Consider the following 18,748-nt stretch of genomic DNA (forward strand, 5'->3'; position numbering starts at 1 on the left):
TATTAATATTCTACTAATCTATTACTTAGTAATCTTCTACTAATATATTAATATTAATATTCTACTAATACATTAATATTCTACTTAGTCTCCTTGGGAGATGTCGGCCAAGAACGATGCCATTTCTCAAGTCAGGGAAATTCAACAGCTGGTGCCTTGGACGTGAATGTAGGTGTTTCTGGAGGGAGTTCAGAGCAGCTTCTTCCTATTCCTTCTCCTCCATGCTGATCTCAAAGCTGCTTTTATCTGCAATGTCAACATAATGCTAAATGCAATCACCGCTCGGGCTTTATATCACTTATATCTGATTCCCATGTGTTATAACAATAATTATGCATATCATTAAATATTATCATTGGGGCAAGATTTATTTATTGCTATAAAAATTCTATTCCCATGTGATCAGTTCACATATTTTGTTGCTCAACCAAAAACTGTGTTCTAGTAAAAAAAAAAAACAAGGGGGGTAACACTTTGATCAATCTGGTTAAAACCTGATTTGAGATGATTCATGGAATTGCCTAGCAACAAAGCACTTTGATTTTACAATACTGGGTGCAATTTGACTACTCAAAACACAATAAGAAGAAAATTTTCATTGGTCTGCTTAAAGATTTTCCACTGTTATTGCAAATGTTTAAGTGGATCTCTCAGAAGCATGTTGGAATTAAAAACAACCACCACCACCTTCTTTTGAATTAGTACCTTATCTTTTAGAGCCTTTTTGAAGGAGGTTTTATTATTCAACACCATAACCAATAACACAATGATCATTATAAAGACTATTATCAGAAGCATTTATTAAAACCATTTTCCTGGATTATAGAGTAGGTCTGTTGCTGTGGGAAAGAAGTATTTCATTAAAGAGTGTCTTCACAGTACAAAAGCATTTACTCAGCCTTCCATGTTGTTTTCCCGGGAGTTTCAGGAGTCATTTTAATAAGCAATCAACAGGGATTGAGCTAGTGAAAAGTATTTCAGAGTTAAGTACCACCAAAGTTAAATTCCCAACATTATCACTCTCCTTAATTATAAGCCACTAAGACAACTATTCATTGTCAATGTGCTATACAGGAGTTTCCTGGTGTGCCCAATTACATGTGTGTATCCTGTTTAGAGAAGAGTAAAAAGGGGCAATTGTTTCAGTGCCTTCGGTGTGGAGGGACTTCTGGGCTGTGTCAGAAACACTGTTTTACCATTTAGTGCTGTAACTCGGAGATGTTCCCTGTGCACTTGCTCTGAGAACTGAGTGTAAGATCCCAGTAGACAAACGTTTTTAGCCCACATGTAATGCATGCCTATTTAAATGGGATGGATGGGGAATGAGCATTGTTTAATTCACTTTCTTATTAACAGAACATTACTAAAACACAAATCTTGCATTACTACTTTTCAATCAATGATTTTCAAACAATTGGAAAAGTCTATTTAGTATTAAAACGAGAGTCAACAGAATCAGGATCTGGTCTCAAACATCAGCTTGGGAAGAAGCCTTCCTTGCCCATTCTGTCTAAAGGCACATCCTGCTCCCATTCCAATCACTATTCTCAGACTCCCCTGAAGCCATCAGGTGCATTTACTCTGTCATATGCTAGAAAGTGCGCTCCACAGGGACCTGGGGCTGTGCTCATCTTGTTCACCCACAGTATCCCCGGCAGCTAGACCAGTTCCTGGGCGATGTTGAAGTTCAACATCTATTGGTGGAACACAGCAGTCAATTTCGGAGTGTCTCAGGGTCATAGAGAGTTAGACTGTCCAAATTGTGTGCCTGGAAGGCTATTTCTGTGGAATTTTAACCAATGTTACATGATAAAGGGGCTCTGAGGTCAAATAAATGTGAGAAATAACGGGATGAACAAGGCTAAACAGATGTTTTCAATGTAAGATTTCTGAGAATCTTCAAGATACAAATTATCCAATCATAGTCCCTCCTCCCCTCTTTTTTGAGGAACATCTTCACCAATATTCAGAGAAAAAGACTTGGGGAAATGTTGCTGAATAGCAAATGAGGATGATTCTGATTGCTTGGGATTTTTGGTGATTTGGAGTCCATATAAACAGGCAGATATTGCAGAATGTTAGATATGCCCCCTTAAAAGAGATAATCCATTTTAAATGGCCAATAATATTGTGAGGTGCGCATAGAAGAAAGGTGTAATAGTAATATGAGAGCCTTGGGTGTTGTTGAATCCTAATCTTATCACTGTGTTTATTTTAGAGAAACGTAATTTCCTGAGAACAACTTAGGGCTAAGTTGCAAAACCTGGAGAAGAAGGAAGTCCAGCGACATTTGTTGCTGTTTTTACATTTTGGTCTTATGTGACCTTCAGGTTTCAGAAGTTTATCCATCCAGTGATAAAAGATGCTTTTTTTTTTTTTTTTTTTCCTGTGACAGCCTCTTTTACTTTGCCTATTAATAACAAATGATTTCTAATTAAGAACCTCTTTTTGATCCTGATTTTGGGTGTACATTTATCAATAAGTTTAAAAGAAAGGTCTTTTGACTTACGGGATTTGTGTTTTTTACTTTTTTCAGCTATGCATTTGATCGTACTTCCCTAACCATTTCCCAAAATGGAATAATCATATGAATTTTCTTTCCCTGGTCTTGTCTCTTCAGATATTATCATGTTAAGTTTAATCATATTCAGAGAAAATCTTACAAATATTGCAAAATTGTTCTACCTCAGCTATTCTCTGCATCCTGTTTTTATTGCTCCAAATCTTGTCTAATTTATTTCTTTTCCTTAGGCATGCTAAAATTACTTATTCTATAAAATGGTAACTTATAAGAAAACACCACACATTTTTGCATTTGGTCCTGGTGACTTATTTTGCCACTACAAAGAAATTTAAAATGCCCTTAACGACTAAAGAGTCTAATTTTGCCTCTTCTTCATGTTGAAAAATTTCCTTCTAGTCTTACTACTAGTTAGATGGTCTATGTCTGTGGTTCCTGACATGCAGACCATGTGCGTCATGAGTTTCTTCTTGAGTTCATGTGCCCAGTAAGCAGTATCTGTAGGTTGACTAAATAATTTCTTGCACATGTATGGGTTAGTATTTTAAAAATGTAAGTGGACACTTAAGGTTAATATTATTCAAATTAATTAAAGGCATCATCAGATTCATAGAGGTATGTTTTTATTAATACAAAGAAAATAAATATAAATGCTACCTATATTGTAGGGGTCTAAGAAATGTTTTGTTTAACTTTTAAGTTCAGGGGTACGTGTGCAGGTTTTTTACACAGGTCAACTTGTGTGATGGGGGTTTGTTGTACAGAGTATTTAATCGCCCAGGTATTAAGCCTAGTACCCATTGGTTATTTTTCCTGATCCTCTCCCTTTTCCCACCCTCCACCCTCTAATAGGCCCCAGTGTGTGTTGTTCCCATCTATGTGTCCATGTGTTCTCATCATTTAATTCCCACTTAAAAGTGAGAACATGCAGTGTTTGGTTTTCTGTTACTGCATTAGTTTTCGAAGAATAGTTGCCTCTAGCTCTATCCATGTCCCTGCAAATGACACGACCTCATTCTTTTTTTTGTGGCTGCATAGGATTCCATGGAACATGGAAAACATGTACCATGTTTTCTTTATCCAGTCTATCATTGATGGGCATTTAGGTTGATTCCATGTCTTTGCTGTTGTGAATAGTGCTGCAATGAACATACACATGCATGTGTCTTTATAATAGAATCATTTATATTCCTTTCGGTATATAGCTGGTAATGGGATTGCTGGGTCGAATGATATTTCTGTCTTTAGGTCTTTGGGAATCACCACACTGTCTTCCACAATGGTTGAACTAATTTACACCCCTGCCTCCAACAGCATATAAGTATTACTTTTTCTCCATAACCTTGCTAGCATCTGTTTTTTTTTTTTGACTGTTTAATAATGGGCAAAAAATGTTATTTTAAACTTTTATTTTAGGTGTTAAAAAAGGTCCTCATGTTCACCCTAAGAGATTCCATGTTCCTTCCCTCTTCTAGTAAGATTTTTATCCTATTATAGTATGTATTGCCCCTACACATAATGTTAATCCGACGCTTCCTTCTATCCCTTTCTTGCTTTAGAATTTATACCCATAAGGGTGCCACATGGTTTTAAAAAGTATAGTATGCACTTACTTTAATAATACTAGTTCACTCTTTTCTGTTTGTTTGTTTTTAGAGCTAGGATCTCACTCTGTCACCCAGGCTGGAGTGCAGTGGCAAGATCATAGCTCACTGCAGCCTAGAACTCCTGGGCTCAAGCAATCTTCTCACCTTGGCCCTCCAAAGTTCTCGGATTACAGGTATGAACCACCATACATTGAGAAATATGCATAAAGCTCACACTGAGTGGTTCTTGTCACTGGCTGTGTATAAGAGTCACCTGGCCGGGGGTGGTGGCTCACACCTGTAATCCCAGCACTTTGGGAGGCTGAGGTGGGCGGATCATGAAGTCAAGAGATCGAGACCATCCTGGCCAACATGGTGAAACCCCGTCTCTCCTAAAAATACAAAAATTAGCTGGGCATGGTGGTGTGCACCTGTAGTCCCAGCTACTTGGGAGGCTGAGGGAGGAGAATCACTTGAACCTGGGAGGCAGAGGTTTCAGTGAGCCAAGATCATGCCACTGCACTCCAACCTGGTAACAGAGTGAGACTCCATCTCAAAAAAACAAAAAAAAGAATCACCCATGGAGAAATACAAACAAATCTCATCATGGTTCTGTCTCCACCAACAGGATGAGCATCTTCTGGGAAGGAGGGGGTGCTTGATACCTCTATTTTAAAGGAGTTCTCTAAGAGAGTCAAATGCATGGCACATAGGAAGAACCCACTGCCTGCAATGGACCAGGCACCATGTTTGGTGCCTGGCATTCCAAGAGTGAACAAGTTAGACTTGGGCACTGTCTCCTCTAAGACTCTGGTCTTGCAGAAATCCCACAGCAACTTCTCTTTGAGTCCAGTCAGCTTGTCACCAAATGCATTGTATTCTGAGACCCTGAAATTATTGCATAAAAATGGTTTAATTAATTACAACATGCCAGACATAAACACTTGATTCTTGGCCTTTAAAGCTCAGATACCAGACTGTCTGGCTGTAAACTGCATGCCTGGCATGTGGAGTGCACAATGCCTGGCACCTAGATGGGAATCAATAGATGTTTGTCTTTCATGAACAATTGAATAAAAGAGCAGTGTTTGCTGTAAAGGAATTGTTTGGTAACTTCGCATTTTCAATTATTAGTTGTGGTGGAAAAACTGCCCAGAGGCAAATTTCCTGATTCCTGTTTATTAGAAAATAAACACTTGCAAAAAAAGACTGTTCTTATTACATCTCCCAAGTCTATTAAATTTCAAACATATTACAGTCTTTACTGCTAAATTTTGCAAATTGTCCTTAATTCCAAGTGAGATAAATTAGATTTAGGTTTCTTCCTCTTGCAGTGCCTCCAGATTCTCTCTGTCTCCCTCACTCTTTTTTATTATTCTTATTGTTCCACTTTTATTTATGTTTTCTTTCTTTTTTTTTGGCAAGGATAAGAAGATTTTGATTCTGGTACTTCTTGCTGGATGACTTTGGGAGTGTCGAGAAAGTTTTGTGGCCTACATTTTCTCATCTGTGTAATGGAAATAACATTTTCCACATTGTGCTTTAGGACAAGGATAATACTAATATATCAAAACACATTTGGCTGGGCGTGGTGGCTCATGCCTGTAATCCCAGCACTTTGAGGGGCCGAGGCGGGTGGGTCACTTGAGGTCAGGAGTTCAAGACCAGCCTGGCCAACATGGTGAAACCTCGTCTCTACTAAAATACAAAAATTAGCCAGGTGTGGTGGTGCGTGCCTGTAATCTCAGCTATTTGCGAGGCTGAGGCAGAAGAATTGCTTAAACCCAGGAGGTGGAGGCTGAAGTGAGCTGAGATCGTGCCACTGCACTCCAGCCTAGGCAAGAGAGTGAGATCTCTCTCAAAAAAAAAAAAACAACAAAAAAAACACCACACACAAAAAAACCAAAAACCAACCAAACAAAAAAAACCCACAAACCCACATTTAACTTGATATGTAGGAAGTACTAAAAAATGTCAATTGTACCTAAATATATTCTACTATTTTCATATTACAGATGGGGAAAACGAGACTTGGAGAGTTTCACCGATACACTCAAGGTCTTATAGCTCTCTAGGACTGGACATATGCTTAGAATGTGATGGCAGTGGGAGATGCCATGGGGAGGGGTGTACCTTGGTTCTAGGAAACACAGAGATAATAGGAAAGTAGCATGGGCAGGACTCTATATCAAATGTGTATAAATCTATAACAAAATTCAGGCCCGAGGGTACACGTGAGGCTGCTGATACAATAATAGCAGGAGAGATCTCTGATTCCACCCTTCGGGAGGCTCTGGCATGTTGGCTTTCAGCCGGTTCCTAAATCTTTCAGCCTGTCTTCTCTGCAGTGAACCATCCGAGGGCCTCTGTCCTTTCCTTGTATTTCCAGTCCTCTTGAATCATCCTCTTCCTCACATTTGTTTCCTCTCAGGTTCCTCATCTCTTTAGCTGATGTGGCTGAATCCCAGGTGGTATCCTGGCTAAGGCTCAGCCAATCCTGGCTTATGGGAACAAGAATGAGAACCTCGGGATTCTACACTTCATCCTAGTTCCTTGGATTTTTAAGCTGTGTTTATGCTGAGCTGAGTGCATGCTGTGTTTCTGTAGTCGATTTTTCCTCATCAGGGAGTCTCTTGCATACATCTTTCCCGAACCTGGTACTGACTGATTCCCCTGATTTTGAGTGTATTTTCCTAACAAAGGCAAGCAGTGCACTTTGGCACAGCCGCTTGGTATTTTTCCTAGAATGCTAGAAGGAAGCAGACATTCATTTGGTTTTCGCCAGTCTCTCTTTGTCTAAATTGTCCCATTTGGCTCAGCCCGTTGGCTTTAGTCATTAGAAGGGGGATGTAGGAAACTGTTCCTCTTGGTTTATGAGCTTAAGCCCAAGTACATCAACTTGTGCCTTACCAGGACAGAGATTTACATAAATATTCCTGGGCTATCAGAGTTCTGTGAAGAGTGTTTCTGCATTCCAGATGTAGGGCACCCATGTCCAAATCCCACGTGGAGGTCACAGTTCACTAACTCTGGAGGGCCACCTAGAGAAAAGAAGTGTTTCAGGATAATCACTCTGCAAACTGTAGACAAGAGACCCAGAAACCACCATTCTTTTGGCGCTGTTTAGAATTTGGGCAAGGAGCCACAGACACATTTTTGAGGTGAGGAGAACTGCATTTTCCTTTTCATAATTTAAAAAAACCCATCTTTAGCATTTTTGGAATAAGCAATATTCATCTCTCAATTAGTGTTAACAGCTAATCAGGGTGCAGCCGGATAGTAGAGCTTTCCTCGAACAGCAGGCAGCTTGTTTTATTTTTTCAATGCCGCTTAAAGATTATTTGAAAAATCTCCTTCAGAGACCAGTATGCGGGGAGCCACCTACCCCAGTCAGAATTTAAAATGATCCATAATACAATATTAATGATTGATGCAGAAGCTCACAGTTTGGTGCTGGGGTTTAATTAGATGAGCATTGCAGCTGTTTTCGGGTGGAAGCAACTTGATAGGACGTGGAGCTGTTATGTGACTTCCCATCTACAGGGTGTCTGTTGAAGCGGAAACAGAAGCAAGCTACTAGGAATTATGACGATTACATTTTTTTTTTTTTCAGTGCTGAAATGAGTAGAAGTCTGATTGTGGGGGAGGAAAAAGCATTTTGTAATTAAAAAGGTAGGTTTGGATCCTCTATTCATTTGCCCATGAACTTAACATTCATAAAAAAATCAGCTAGTTGCAGCCAAGCAAAGATCTGGCAAGCTGTATGTAAAGAAGTTACATGTGTGGCTCTTTTGGCCTGTACCACTTTGCACATACAAAATCCTTTGGCCTCAAACCCATCGTTCCCTTTGCAAACATCAAAGTCATGTCAGGCTGCCTAATGTCTTATGCATGCAGACAAATACCTCTAATGGGCTGCTTTGGAATTGCTTTCTCACCTTGAAAACTTGAGAAGAATTTAAACTGGGGTCCATTTCACTGTATGTCACTTTCTAAGTCAAAGGGACTTGTCAGCATTTGATTACGATAAGAGGAGTTTCCTGTGTCTCAAGCTGGAAATGGCTAGAACGCACTGTGTAGTCTGTTTACAATTAAGCTTCAGCCTGTATGCATGACCTCTAGTCATGAGAGCCATCTCATGAGGGCAGTTTATTGAGGCTTATTGTAAATTAAATGCCCAAAATTTCCAGGATTTATCCCACCACAATGAGGCTTGGAACTCTGTACATTTAAAGTGGTATTGTTAAATTGATTTTTCAATTATCTCTACCTAATAAAAAGGAAGCCTGTCTAGGTGTTTTGTGTTGTAAAATGATTATACTAGCCATCTGGTTATCTATGAGATAAATTTTTAATTGTTGATTGTCAATAACTACAAAATGTGAAGTTACATGAGAATATGCTAAGTATATTATTTTTATTGTGTAGATGAAGCTTACTGAGTCTTCTCCTGGTTGTTCTAAATCAATTTCTGCCTGACTCTTTGTGAATAGGGGAGAAATGAATCTTTTGGAAGGTGCATTAACTCTCTCGGGTTATTGTCATTCTTTGCACTGAAAAGGGACTTAAGCACTGCTTTCTCCCTTCCGGTTAGAGGTGTTGGAAGGTGAAGAACTAGGGATTAGAAAGCTTGAAAAATGGAGCCCTGGTTTGTCCATTTTCTAGCTGTGTGATCTTATTCAGTTTGCTAAACTTTGAGTCTCTCCTCATTTGCAAAATCAAAACAATAGCACCTGCCCTGCCTATCTCACAGAGTAATTCTGAAGATCTAGTTGGATGAAACATATCTTCAGGTTGAGACCTGAAGCTAGGCATATCTAATATTCTGCACACAAACTGTAATGAATTAATGTTATAAATCAATAGGGGCTTCAGTGAGGCAATTCCCTGCAGTCCATGCTACTGAGAATAGATGATTCTGTCTCTCTTAAACTTTCCATTGATCAAGGACGATGGTGAAATATTTGGATTTCTAAAGCTTCTTCTAATAAGTAATAACTCTTACCACCTGCCTGTTTTGAGAGGTGTGGAGAGAGTGTAGGGTTATTCAGGCAGATATATAGATGAATAAAATTAGATTTGTGCATGACCCAATGAATTACAAGTCAGACCTTGGACCCAGGACTTCTGATTCCAAGGTGAGTATTACCTCCTTTACAGCGGATTATCTCTGCAGACAGTACGTAAAATTAATGGAAATGAGGAGATGGGCTATGAGGGAAATGTGTGATCAATTCTGGAATTGCAGAGTGCAGATGTCAACAAAGCAGTTAATTCATTAAAGAAGATCAATAGGCTGAACAGCATGGTTGCCATGAGATGGGCCGCAGATCACTATTTTGTGTATACAAGAGATTTGGCTATATTGTGGATTAAAAAAAAAATAAAACAGGCCAGGTGCAGTGCCTCACACCTGTAATCCCAGCAATTTGGGAGGCCGGGGCAGGTGGATCTCTTGAGGTCAGGAGTTCGAGGCCAGCCTGGCCAACATGGTGAAACTCCGTCTCTACAATAAAAAAATTAGCCGGACGTTGTGGTGTACACCTGTAATCCCAGCTACTTGGGAGGCTGAGGCAGGAGAATCTCTTGAACCCAGGAGGTGAAGGTTGAAGTGAGCCGAGATCACGCCACTATACTCCAACCTGGGCAACAGAGTGAGACTCTGCCTCAAAAAAATAAATAAATAAAACATACTCGTTTTAGTTGCATGCAATAATGATTGTTGATCGTTTGCAAGTGATGCTTCCATACTTGTTCCCTCGATAAAGTAATTGATCAACATATGGTCCCTTCATGCCTTTTCTAATTGATGCTGATGGAAAAGCTGACAACAATAAGTGATAGGGTTATTGTAATACTCCATCAAGATCTTTGAGGATAGAGATGGATTATAGTGCTTTAAACATCACTATAGATCCTGAAGGCAATCAATAAATGCTACTGAGGATGGGAAAGCCTGGTGGACTGCTGAGTAAGAGGTAGGCATGAATATTTTGGATAAAGGGAATGGACAGAATGTAGGAAATGCTAATACATAGTTAATGCATAGGCAATAGACACAGGGCTTATAATGTATAGACAAGCACTTACCTTGTAGAATAATGGTAATTTTGATGAAGGATAAACAGCAATTACTTTTAATTTATTGGTATCTATTGGTCTTCCAATCCAGTGAATAGTCTTTCAGAGTTCAAATTTGGGCTGCATTATCCATCCCAAGGTTACATTTTCCACTGAATAGCAGTGACCCCAAATCAAGCTACTTTTCACATGCCATAGTCATGCACTCGGCTGAACACTCCTGCAGCACTTTTTACATGCCTCTGTTATATTAAGCAGTCGAGGCCACAGCTCTGATTGAGATGCCTCAGAGAAAGGTTATTAAGTGAGAAGAGTAGATGGCCTACCATCAAGCATTAAGGCACCCTAACACTTATAGGCTGTGTAAGTGAGGATTTGAGAGGTAGAGCCAATGAGTAGCTGGGGACAGGAAGACAATTAGGAGAGGGTGACATCACTATAGAAATCCAGAGGAAGAAAGTGTTTCACAAAGAAGGGTGTGGCCAACAGGGCTGAGTTGTCTGGAAAGATGAGGGCTGAAAAAGGTCAGTTGGCTCAAGTAATATGGAGACCACTGGAGACTTTGGCAAGGGCTGTTTTAGTGAAATGGAGTGAGCAGAAATCATATCTCTGTGGGTTGAGAAGTGAGTGAGGATTGTGTAAAGGAAACAGAAAGTACATACAATGATCTCACTTGCAGTTATTTTAGAATCCATGATGCCATTTTTCCATGTATTCCCCTGGAGTCACCGTTAAGACAAGCTGTGAAGGATTCCATCCAGAAAGGCCTCCCATCCATCTGGAGCTAATATTATTTCCAGCACTCAGGGTAGCTCCTGAGAACCAACTAATCCTGTTGCCAGCCCACCTGGTGTAGGATTTCCAGGAGGAGCCGGCTTCTTCCAGAGAGGTCTGAGTCCTCCAATCCATCAGAGACTTCAGAGTCCAGATCTGTGGACATTTCTAGGTCATTTCTTTCCCCCATGACTCATACACATCTTTCACACAAACTGAACAAGGTCCTCTGGTCACTGTCCTCTTCACGTGGCCATGTGCTTCCTTCTCCCTGGACCTGATGTAATTGCTCTTCTTCTAAACTTTCCCACTGTGCTCTGTGGAACCTCTATTAGTTGCAAACAATTTCATGCATGCTCTTCACCTAGTTACAGAAAGTTTCACCATTTCTTTGCTCTCACTGAAACCTTTGCTCTCAAGTGGATGCTCTCATTTGGATTGGGGTCCTCCTTGCTCTCAGAGTCCGTTGCAGATCTTCACTCATTCACCATGTCTCCTGGTCACTTCCCTTCTTTCAGGGAGCTCCTGGACCTGCTGCCATTCTCTTTGTTTCAAGCGTGTGTGACTCACCCTCCACCCTGGGATCTTACCTTCTTTTCTACCTCAACAGACCAGGACATGGCAGGACCCACCATCCCAATCTGTCCCCCATCTGACCATTTCTTCTGCCTTCCTGCTTCCAGGCCCGACAGTCCTCAACCTGGGCTGCTGCAGCCTTGGGAATCAGCCTCCTGTTTCTGCCCTTGCCCTATATGGCATCTTCCATCTTCCATGACACCCAGAAGAATGTCTTAAAAATGTGTCACATTGGCCAGGCACAGTAGCTCACGCCTGTAATCCCAGCACTTTGGGAGGCCGAGGTGGGCGGATCACAAAGTCAGGAGATCGAGACCATCCTGACTAACACAGTAAAACCCCATCTCTACTAAAAATACAAAAAATCAGCCGGGCGTGGTGGCAGGCACCTGTAGTCCCAGCTACTCGGGAGACTGAGGCAGGAGAATGGCGTGAACCCGGGAGGCGGAGCTTGCAGTGAGCTGAGATCGCGCCACTGCACTCCATCCTAGGCGACAGAGTGAGACTCCGTCTCAAAAAAAAAAAAAAAAAAAAAAATTGTCACATTGTGTCACACCTCCTCTTAAAACCCTCTAGGAACTTTTCTTCACACCAAGACTGATCTCCAAAGCCTTACCATGTCTGGAAAGGCCTCCAGGGTAGGCCCCTCTCTGCCCTCATCTACTACCACATCCATCTTGCTCAGGCTACTCCAGCCACCCCCAATTCTACCAAGCTAATTCCTTCCCCACAGCATCCTCTTCCAGAGAGAGCTCCTCTTTCAGTCATCCACAGAGCTCACCCCTTCCTCCATCCAGTTCCCCACTCAAATGCCAACTCTCCCTGGTCACTTTAACTACAAGAGTTCCTTCTTCTCCTTGTCCCCAATACCACTCTCAACCCTGATGCTGGGCACACATCAGAAGCAGAATTATTGTATCCTTGGGTGTGTTAGCGTCTCTCTCCTCCATTAAGTGCCTGGAAGGTGAGGATCTGTGCGCTGTGCCCACCATTGTCTCCTCAGCGCCTGCTGTGGAGCTGAGTACATCCTATGTGCCAAATAAACCCTTGTTGGATGATGAAGGAACAAGGTAGCCAATTCACTCTTCTCCAGACACTTTGTCTTAAAGCCATAAGACAAGTTCTTGTGGCATCCAGATGTGTTGGGCTAGAGACCTAAAATAGCAGTTCTTCTCCCAAAGTGCTACCACTGAAGAGTGGACCTCCTCTGCCCCTTCTCGGCATGACTCTCATAACTGTGCAGTCACTCTCGGGTCTCAGGTTGGGCTCATTCCAGTCCTATCTCTTCTAAACTTTTGTCTGCCATCTAAAGGACTCCTTGGTACCTGGCACAGGCCAGCCCATGAGGCTGGTCCCCATTTAGAATGGAGGAGAGTTGTGGTTCTTTCTCCTGAGTCTTCTCTCCCCTCTATGGGGCAGGGATGAGTGGAACTAAATGAAGGTGACAAGGCAGATGTCTTCTGCCGCATAGCCAGCAGCTGTCAAAGTTGTTGGGCTCTCTGTGCTGTTATCCTCCTCTTGGCAAGGACGTGTCTCAGCAAGCCTGTGCAATAACTGAAAGTTCTTCTGAACTTAAAATGTTGAGTTCTTAGGACTTCTGGGCTTAGCTTTGGGCCTTAGTTGCAATTCTGAGAAAAGCAGAGAAAACATACCAAGCCCCAGTGTCATCCTTTCAACCAAAGGTCCAGGAACAGCTCAACTGCTGAGACTGTGCAATGAATGCACCACTCTGGCCTCAGCTTCCTGGCTTTCCAGTATCCCCACTCTCCTGGGCCCCTGAAAGACTGTCAGCCTCCTTACCTATCAGCCTCGAGGGACTTCCCCTTGTTCCCCACCCTGTCTATACCTTAGGGGTGATCACTTCAGCCTTCCTAGAGAGGTCTTCCTGGATGACCCCAAACACAGCAGGCTCTTCCTTGTCGCACCATGTCTGTCACGGCCCCTACCCACCATCTGAAATTCTGATTTCCTTGTTTATCTTCTTGTTTCTTGTTTGCCTCCACTGCACAGCACTGGAACAATCCTTGCCTGTGTTGCTCACCACCGTGTCTCCAATGCTCAGGCTAAAGCTTGGCATGCATCAGGCGCTCAGTAAACATATGTTGAATGAGTGAAGACATTTCAACAATTCCCTTGCCAATGTCTTCAGCACTCTTGCCCTCTAATGCCTTCCCCACTCATCCACCTAAAAGCCAATCTTGGTCAACGTGCATCTCCTTTTCCTGCCCCTACCCTGGCCTGCTGAGCATGGCTGGAGGAAATCATGTGATGTTTGGGTTGCAGTTGCTACCAGTCCATGATCCCCAACCTCAGCTGAGGGCCACCATTCTTCTGTGAGTCTCAGTCATCTCTCTTCCACTTGCCACCATATTTACTTCAAGGCTTCCTCAGTTTCCCTGTGCCCCCTGACCCACCTGGGAAAGTGGAAGATATCAGATGGGAATTGGCTCAACTGTCCAGTCTCCCCGACACTTGTCTTCATCCATCCTCACATGCTTCAGTCATTGCAATGTGGCATGGACTTCCCTTCCCTTCTGCTCCATAAGCACACACCTTCCACTGTGCTCTCCCACCTGCTCATGGGTTCCCTTCACCCAGCAGCCTTGCTCCTGGGGCTTCCACACTTCCACAGCTTCTTTCTTACTGATTCTTTGCTGTCAGTATTTAAACATGATCAAATCTCTCCAGTTGTGGAAAAAAAAAAAAGGAAAACAAACCCCCAAGCCCACCCTCTCACCCATGTTTCTTTTAGATTCTTTCTTCTCTCATTCATTTCCTTTTTTTACATGTTTTTTATTGAATGCCTTCACTCCTGTTCATACTGAAATCCTCTACAATCTCATTCCGCCCCCACCACACTAAAGACCCCTGCTTTTCTGGAACCTTATACACTTAGGCTGATGAATAATTTTAGGCTGCAGTGCATGCAGGCCATTGTCTCGGCTCCACTCTGGGGAATTAAAGAAGCAAAGGCTTTTCATCTATTTATTGGGTTTCTCCTAAGAACCAAGTGGTACAAAGACCCAGAATTCTCAGGGAAACCAGCCCAGTAGCCACGCATTTGCTCTTACCTTCCCTATACCTTCATGACCAGTATCATTCTCAGGAGGTGGTGCCTTTCTATTTCTACACACCTGCCCCACCTTCCTCTGTTTGCTGTTTTCATCTGGAGCACATGGTGTGGTTTGCCTCACTACGACAATTCCTGCTTCTTCTGTGGGAATGATCTCGACCTTGGCAAAGGTCTGGAAAAGAGTGCAGTTGGGTGCCTTCCTCCCACAAGATCCCCCCTAAGTCGTGACCTGAGGATGGAAGTTTTCTCTTGTGCCTGGATCCATACGTTCTATGTAACTGTAAAGCTGACGCCCAGTCTTATCTCTGGAGTAGACTTCACAGGTTGTCTGGGCCCCATGTGTGTCTCATGGAAAGAGCAGAAGGTCACAATGTCCCAAGGCTCCTCCAGGAGTTTGGAAGTATCTGCTGCAGATGGCTACAGACAGATGGTTTTGAGTGGCTTGACAACAAAAAAATGCTGTGCAAGTTCAACTGAATTCTTTTTTATTTTTTTACTTTATTTATTTATTTTTTGAGGTGGAGTCTCTCTCTGTCACCCAGACTGGAATGCAGTTGCGTGATCTCGGCTCACTGCAACCTCCGCCTCCCAGGTTCAAGCAATTATCTTGCCTCAGCCTCCCAAGTAGCTGGGACTACAGGTGCCTGCCACCACACCCGGCTAGTTTTTGTAATTTTAGTAGACACAGGGTTTCACCATGTTGGCCAGGCTGGTCTCAAACTCCTGACCTCAAGTGATCTGCCCCCCTCGGCCTCCAAAAGTGCTGGGATTACAGGCGTGAACCACTGCGCCTGGCCTGAATTCTTTTTAAAAGACTTCTGATTTTTCACACATTCATTAAATTGCTTGGAATAGGGAGAAAGGATGAGAGGTAAACATTTTGGCAAGAGGAAGGTGGGAACTAGTGGTAAACAGCTAGAGGAGAGTCCATGGTGAAGGAGGGCTGGAGGACGGACGTGCTTGCCTGGTTGCTATGAAGAAAACACCATCACTGGTATGCTGTGCCTTTTGCAGGCAATGTCGTTTTGCTAATTTCTTGCTCCATCTCTCCAGATTCCCTGCATTTCAAGAACATACCATATTAACTGCTAGCTCACTAACCTCACACCCTTCCGGGTTCCTTGGCCTGAAATTCTCTTTCTCATGAATTTTCGATTGAACTCTTATTCCTTCAAGGCCCAGCTCCAACGCCACCTCCTCCATGAAGCCCTCTCTGCTACCTATACCGGCAACCTCAATAAAATGGATTTCTCCTTCTTGCTTAGTCGCCTCAGCATTTTGTGTTACCATAATACTTTTTCTGAGAAGTAACTGGTTCAGTTAAGAGAAAGACTATGGACTCTATAGAGTCAGACAGACTCAGGCTCATGCACAATTGATGATTTAGTCTGTGTGACCTTGGCTGAGTCACTTAACTTCTCTAGGCCTCTGTTCTCCCACCTTTGGAGGTGCAATAATACCCAAATCAGAGGACTTTGGTGAGGATGGGGAGGAGGAATATGAAGTTCTCTGCATGAGCTCCATGTTCTCTAAGTTCACCCTGATCCATTGCATCTGCTGGGTACTAGGGCTACTGGCTTCCTCATCCTCATTAGACGGAAAGTTCTGTGAGTGTAGGGTTAACACCCTTATCAATATGACATGCTCCTAGAGGGCCTAGCACCATGCTCAGTAAGTGTACATCAAATGTTTGACATATTAATTCCAATTTCCTTAGACTGTTAATTCCCAAATTTGTTCACCTCCTGGTGCTCCTAGAAAGTGATAATATTTGTATGGATAACCTGGTGGGGCTGTGAGGGCATCGGTGTGGTGCTTGGTGAGAAGATCAAACCCATTTTCTTTATCCTATATAATTATGGTAAAGAAAATAAGGTATTAAGAAATATATTAAATATTTTATTTGTACAATACTTTAAAACACGACCTCTTTAAATTAGTGGCCTGAGGAAGTTATAAGAATAGAATTCCAATATAAGTTCAAGTGATTCTGAAAACATTGCGTTTTACATTTTGTATTCACTATGAAATATTTATAAATATCGATAACTCTCAGGACACTGGGAGTCTGTTCTAGGGAACACTGATGAGGAGGAAGAGCTTTAGTCAACGTTTGTGTAAAGTTGCAGACTGTTTTCTAAGTGAGGAAGCGGACTGGCCTACAAGTGATGCCCTGGTGGGGGTCAGAAGTGGGTCAATGCAGCAGCAGGAGTTAGTACAGCACGGCCAATCTGAGCCCAGTCACCTGGCAGGTAATCAGCAGGTAATATTGCCTAAATACCTCTTGACTTTCAATGGAGCCCAATTTCTCCTGTTTTCACTCAAAAGGCACCTTGATCTTCAACAAATGTCCTTTGTTAAATTGCAAGGGACGTCCTAATAAGGTCACTAACTTCTTTTGGGCATGGCTCACGTTTGTAACTTGGAGTTTCTGATTCTGCATCGCATGTAGGTTGGCCTTGTTTGCTGTAAGATTCTGGAATGACTTTGAATAATGCTGTTGATTCCAAGGGACCCACTGCCTGCCAAAACTGTGTTCCAGGAGAAGAGATGGAAAGGAAGCAGAGAGGTACAACCTCAGGGATTGGAAAATTAGACAGACGTAGCCATCTGTTACCGTTTCCACCTCGCTCATGGGCAGCTGTTATTACAAGGCTATTTTTACAGGTGCATATTTTTTGTTACGTTTGTCCTCCACTTGTCTTTCTGGGCTCATTTTGAAGCACTTGAGGCAATCCAGGGAGCCCTTTGGCTCTGTAAAGACTGCAGGATGGCTCAGAGCCTGGCATGGTAGGAGAAGATCTGTCCTGACATTCTGGTGTATTTCTACATCCAAGGATGGGAAGGGCATTTGATGGCAATGGTGGGAGAGAGGGCTCAATGGGGCACCAGTTTGAACAGACGAAAGACGTTGAGCAGACATATTGGGTTACTTGCACGATGACTTCAATTTCCCCACACATGCCAAACTGAAATACTTGCGGGGCACACTAACCTCAATAACACAGAGAATGGTGAGACCAAATTGAACTCAAATATATGTGGGCACATAAGTGTTTCCACCTTTATAATCTGACCCTAAAAGTGGTGATATACAATATGCCAAATCACCTGGGCCTCAGTGAAACTTCTTTTCATGTTGTGCTTTATTTTACTTCTAGAAATTACCATTTAGAGGGAAGCTCAGATGATAAAACCCAAGCATTCCAAGCTTTCTTTCTGCCTGGCACAAGTATTTATCATTTGTTTACATTATTCATACATTAAATACAAAGCAGTTATTAAACATCCACCATGAATCAAGCACCCTGATAGATGCTGAGGACACCGGGATGGATAAAACAGTCCTTGCTGTCAGGAAGCTCCTAGTCTAGTCTACAGGTTCGCCTAGTGTGATACGTGCTGTTGTGAAGGTCACAGGGTACACCGCGGAGAGAGAGAAGAGGGGAACTTACATCAGCCTGAGCCGTCAGAGGCACTTCATGTAAGAGGCAGTGTATGTGCCTGGATTCCTTTCTTCAGGAGGAAGGAAATACTCATTGGGTGAATCAAGACAATGGAGGGAATAGGACATTGGTCTGAAAACAACAGCACATGCAAAAGGTCCTGAGGTGGGAGCAACCTGGCCCATTGTTGGTACAAGGGACAGCAGGGAGTTTGATAAAGCCAGAGGACAAGGTGTCTGGGGGACAGGGAGAATGGTTGATGAGACAGGAGAGATAGGTGAGTACTAGATCATGAAGGGTCTCCCATGACAAGCTGGGACTTTCTTATGGGGACTTTCTTATGAAAGACATAGGGAGCTGATGAAATAGTGCGAATAGATGGCAGCAGCATGGCTATTTTTGAATTTGAGAGCAACCGGCTTGGTGGCAGGAGATGGACAATGCAGAGAATACACTGAGTGACATTGAAGTTAGAGGCAAATTGACCAAGAAGGGGTGAGGGCCTGAATGGTTGTAGTAGCAGCAGGGTTGGAGAAGAGGAGAGGATGCTGAGAGCTGTTTAGAGAAATTGGTGTAGATAAGGATGAATGTCTGCATGGATGTAGGGGACTCAGGACAAGGAGCAGTGAAGGATGACTCCCGAGTTTCTATGTAGGGAAACGGGTGGGTGGTGGTATCATAAGGGGAGACA

Source organism: Pongo abelii, chromosome 14 (assembly GCF_028885655.2).
Source record: "Pongo abelii isolate AG06213 chromosome 14, NHGRI_mPonAbe1-v2.0_pri, whole genome shotgun sequence".
Taxonomy (NCBI): Eukaryota; Metazoa; Chordata; class Mammalia; order Primates; family Hominidae; genus Pongo; species Pongo abelii.